Here is a 5,749-nt window from a genome sequence, read left to right on the forward strand (position 1 = left end):
CACAGATCCTGCTCGTAGGTACACGCCTGAAACTCAGATTTAAAGGTGAGCACAGAGAAACTTTCCTCCTTCAGCAGATTAGTGTGAAAACAAACTCTGCACAGAGAAGAGAGCTGAAGGAACAAGAAGAAAAACACATTTTTGCTTAGACTGGGACTTTAAATGAAAATGGTTTCTTACTTAAACTCCTCTTTCACTCCAAAATGAGTTTTACTTATTCTTCCTTCAGTTGCATGTTGTTCTCTTCTCTGTGCAGAATGATGTATGTGCAGAGTTTGTTTTCTCATTCATCTGCTGAAGCAGGAAAGTTTCTTTGTGCTCACTGAAAATCTAAGTTTTACATGTGTATCTAAGAGCATGATTTGTGACATCACAACTAATTTGGAGCCAATCGTTGTCCGGTATTCAACTTACGAAATTGTGATGTGGCGACCTGCAGCCTCCAGTGCACAAACACTGAGAATGGGCTTTATAGTGAAGTAGGAGACGTCTTGTATCGAGCAGTAAAACTTTTGAAATGAACAATATTTTAATAGAATCTGTATTTTTCAATGAAAGTAAAGATGCCATTTTAAGAACTAAAAGTCTTAGTGCAGAAACTATATCAAACACAAATTATTATTCAAAGCTGAGTATTTTGTCTTAATTATATCTAGATGAGCACTTTAAAAATCTCTTATAATGAAATATTGAAGTAAGCCAAAAAAAAAATTGATACAAATAAATGTAACCAGCTGTTGAATTAACACAGTATTTCGTGCTGAGAATGTAAAACTGAAGTAATTTTCTTTGGAAAACATCTGATTGGCAGGAAACCTTAATGTGTTCAGAGGATTTTCACTCTTTCAACTCTCTTTTGTGTTTTCTCTGTCCAATAGCTTTAAATGAAAATTTCTAAGACAGCTAAAGATTTTTCCATATCAATGTAAGTCATTGAGTTAACATTTTACTCTTTCATTGACTTTTGTGAGCAGGTAAAAAGCTCAGTGCCTTGATGGAGACTTCAACACATAACTGGATGCTATTTACATCACCATCATATCAGTGATGAATGTCTTATTCTGGGAAATAACACTAATACTACTAATAAAAATTCCTTTTATTTATAGACGTCTTTTCAAGATGCTCAAAGATGCTTTAGACAACAAGAAATAAGGAATATTTACAGCTTCTTTCAATAATGTTAAACAGCTTCTGAGCAGAGACTAAAAATCATCAGACCTGTATCAGCGGGTCATGAGAAGGTTAATCTTTGTTTGTTTGTTTTTTTAAATTTGACACCTACGGTATACGCAGCTCTGATGATGGGGATGAAAAATGTTCATGTAACCAGCGACGTCAGAGTGCCTGTACAGGTTGGACGGCTCCTCGTGAAAAAAAGTCATCATCATGTTTCTCTCGGGCCTCGAGGCCGCATGTCAGATACTCGGATGAGCTCTGGTCAGAGACACGTTTGGACAGCCTGGTTTCTGTTGCTCTTACTTCAGCATTTATTATCCCTGAGCCACCAAGTAGCTGCATGTTGAAGCATGTAAGACTGAAATATTTTATGCGGAGCATATGGACTTTTAAAGTAAAAAAATCAAACAAGTAAATAGAGGACGATTTAAAGATTTGATATGCACACAAAGACATTCACATGCAGTATATACAAACATACTTTTATGTACATATACTCAGTCATATATACATTTAAAGTAAATAAATGCTTGTGCAGGAGAGGAAGCTAGAGGTTCGTATAAAGATCAACAGAATTACATTAAATAAAAATAATGAGGGATAGAAAGGCCACAACAAAATGAAGAAATGTAAGTAAAAATAGAGATATATTATCAGTAAAGTGTACGTTAAGTTACGTTACTACAATTTTAATGTTGTAGCAACTTGAGGTGGAGTTAATTTAACTACTTTTAGGTAGTTTGATGTATAAAAATGCCTCATCATTTCTTGGATGTTCACAGGTTTTGAATGATTTAAAGGGGAAATATTCTGCACATTTCCAGGTCTACATTTATATTCTGGGGCTCTAATGGAATATCTTTGCTTGATTTAAAGTTAAAAACTCCTTATTTATCTTATACTGGCTCTTTATGCAGCCCCTCAGTTCAGCCTCTGTCTGAAACAGGCTGTTTTAGCTCCTGTCTCTTTAAGGCCCGCCTCCAAATGAGCCCACTGTGATCTGATTGGTCATCGTCCAGAAGCTGCCCCTCAGGTCCGGAGGCTACGTAAACAAACAACAGTAGTAGGGTTTCACTTCTTTTTCTTGTTCTTTACTCGAAATGGAAACTTCTCAAATAAATCTGTACATGTTTGAGCCCAAATCTGATCAGAAAAATGCAAGTGGACAATGTGAACAACCCATTGAATGACTTTAGCAACAAAGGCTATCTGACGTCAGTTTGATGATAAAGTAACGGTGATATTACAAACGAAGCTTTCAGTGCAGGTTGAAGCCGTGACTTTTGACTTTCAACATACATTTTTACATACATTCATCTCAAGTTTTGGAACTTTAACCATGTTTAACGTAGACATCCGACATCATAACAGTATAAAAATGACAGACAATCACAAAAAGCATGATATGTCCCCTTTAATGTAGTGAAGGGGAAGTATAAATCAGCGCAAAATGGAAATACTCAAGTAGGAATACCTCAAAATTGCACTTAAGTACAGTACTTGAGTTAATGTATGTAGTTGATTTCCTTCCTTCACCCATTCCTACTTCCTCTCACTGAACTAGAAATGTCTGAAACACAAAGTCTCGTCCTAAACTATGCAGGACTAAGTGGACTACGGCACATACGTTTTCTGAACAGTGACAGCCAGGAACAGATCCAAAGATCTCTAGTGTGTTGTTGAGGTTTTCAGGTCTGGGGTTGTCATTTTTCATGAAGTCTCCTCCTCAACAACTACATTATGAAACCAGCGTTCATTCCACAGGAAAATAAGCCCTCTGTGCAGCAAAATCTCTCTTGCAGATACTAACGCTTTTCCCTGAAGAGAGACCTTGAGCTTTGACTAAAGACCTCTCTGATTATTCCTCTCTGCCAGGATTTGGGACACCCTTCGCTTTCATTAAACAATTATCCCTGACAGGCGAGGAGGATGCGCAAATCAGGTCCCAGGCCCGCACCCACACTGGTCCCACGTGGACTCTTTATGCCAATCTGACATTAACTCAGCAAGCTGGAAATCCTGCCCTAATTGGGGCCTTGTTAGAGGACCCCTCGAGCATTGGCTCAGGGAACGCTTCCAGTAAATTGTGCTCTGGGGTAAAAGAGGGGAGAAGGAGGGGAAAAAAACAGAAGCTCTCTTTAAGGTGGTCGCACTTTGAACGTTAGTTTCTATCTTCAGTAATTGAACCTGATTAGTGTGAGTCTCTGGGTGAGGAAGCACCCAAGGGTCCTCTGGTCTCCAGGGTTAAAAACATTTCTTCCCTCTAAAAAGGCAAAACCAGGAAGGCAAACTTTACATTGCACAGCGAGTAGTTAGAAGGTTTTTAACGATACGTAATATATATGTTTTTTGGAATTTAAGCTGGCAACGAACGTGATTTTGTACTCTTCATTATTTTTTTAGTTGGACTATTTGCATACTTAAAATATATTTCTCACACACTTTTGTAACTTTCAGGGTAAAAAAAAGCTTATGATAAAACTGATACACAACAAAAACAACAAAAACAGACCCAAAATATACATTTTTGGGCAATTATAGTCAAATTTGGTACATTTCACGAAAATTGATGCAGCAGAACCAGAGATATCATCCTTTTTATTTCACACATTATTCTTTCTTGTCAAAATCTGGCACCTACATTAAATTTACATTACCCACAATGCATAATGACTCGATTCACTCGACTGTACAGATTTGGGTGTGTTATGCTAGTAGCGGCTAATGTAGCCTGGAGCCTCCAGCAGAGATGAGGAGCAGCTACAAAGGTCTGCTAACCTCACTTCTTTCTAACTCCACACCCCCAGATTCATTTTCATTTTAAAAACTTGTAGTCTTCAGCCCCAGCCGACGCTGACTCGAGTGACATCACTTAAGGCAATTTATCAGATTTCACACAGCAGCTCCCTCTGGAGACACAGGATGCTTTATACCAGTTTTTTTTTCAGATGTGCAGTAGTACTCACGCGGTGTTACTGTGTGTTCTGCTGTGTTACTGTGTGTTCTGTCGATGTTTTGCTGCTATGTTGCGTGTGAGGACACTGCCATGTCAGCAGCGTTTCCACCCTGATCCCCGGGTGCCTGCGCTGAGCCGAATGCAGCTGAGTGAGCGTTTTGACATGGCTGTCCCTGCACTGCCAACCCCCTCTCTCTCTCTAACACACACACACACACTCTCTCTCACACACATACACACACTGCCCTTCGCTCAGCTCCCAGCACCATACATGCTGCTGCCGCTGCTCCATATGTATGACGGCCTCTGGGTTCAGTCCAGGTACAGTGTCCCTGGGTGCTTGTCCAAAAGTCTCAGTGTGAAATTCACGGGGCGTCCACCTCCATCTCACCTCAGTGAAAGATGCTCACCTGGCCTCAGGTCGCTGCAGTAACGCTGCAGTTTGTGCTGCAATGCCGTAGAGGACATTAGTATTCTCTCAACCTTTATTTATTGATGGAAAGTCAGCTGAGCACCATGTTGTTTTGCAGTACTCACATTACACATAGAGTTTAACCGTTGTTAGTTATCTCATTTTGTGCTCTTACATTTGATGGTTTTCATGCAAAATAATAAATTAAACTGTGGAGACTAAACTTCTTCAAAGTTTAGTTCACATTGACTTCTGTTGTGCTGACTGTGTGGAAGAGTTTTGTAAAAGTGAACTCAGTATCAGTGGTGGAATAATAGTATTCCGATCCTTTACTTAAGTAAAAGTATCAATACAGCAAGTATTATGAGCTTGATGTAGTTAAAGTATTGCAGTAAAAGTAGTGGTTTGGTCCCTCTGACTGATATATTATTATATATGACATCATTAGATTATTAATAGTGAAGCATCAGTGTTAGAGCAGCATGTTACTGTTGTAGCTGCTGGAGGTGGAGCTAGTTTCAACTACTTTATATACAGTTAGCTAGTTTAGTCCAGTGGTTCCCAACCTAGGGGTCGGGGCCTCTCCAAAGGGTCAGCAGATAAATCTGAGGGGTCGTGAGATGATTAATGGGAGAGGAAAGAAGAAAAAACAAAGTTCAGATGAAATATTGGATCATTTGAACATTTATTGAAATGAAAGCATGTGAGAAGTTTAGAGGGAAAAATCACTATTTGTTGGAGCTGTTAACAACTCATAGACATGTGAAATGTGACCCCGACTACACACTGCTTTTTGTAAGACGTCAAAAGCCAAAAAGGTTGGAAACCACTGGTTTCATCTTTAACAATGTGTTGTATTTTAAAAGCTTGTTATATTATCCATTGTGTCAAATCTTCATCTGAAAAGTAACTAAAGCTGTCAGATAAATGTAGTGGAGTAGAAAGTATAATATTTCCCTCTGAAATGTAGTGGAGTGGAAGTATAAAGTAGCATCAAACTCAAGTAAAGTACAAGTACCTCAAAATTGTACTTAAGTACTGTACTTGAGTAAATATACTTAGTTACTTTCCACCACTGCTCAGTATTGAGAAATGCATGTTAACAATTGTAAAACACCTGTCATGTCACAACTCTACATACTCCGATGCAGCAGGAGGCGCTGTGCAGCTTTTACGCTGCGATCCGCCAATAAACACGAAGA

Source organism: Thunnus maccoyii, chromosome 18, assembly GCF_910596095.1.
Source record: "Thunnus maccoyii chromosome 18, fThuMac1.1, whole genome shotgun sequence".
Lineage (NCBI taxonomy): Eukaryota > Metazoa > Chordata > Actinopteri > Scombriformes > Scombridae > Thunnus > Thunnus maccoyii.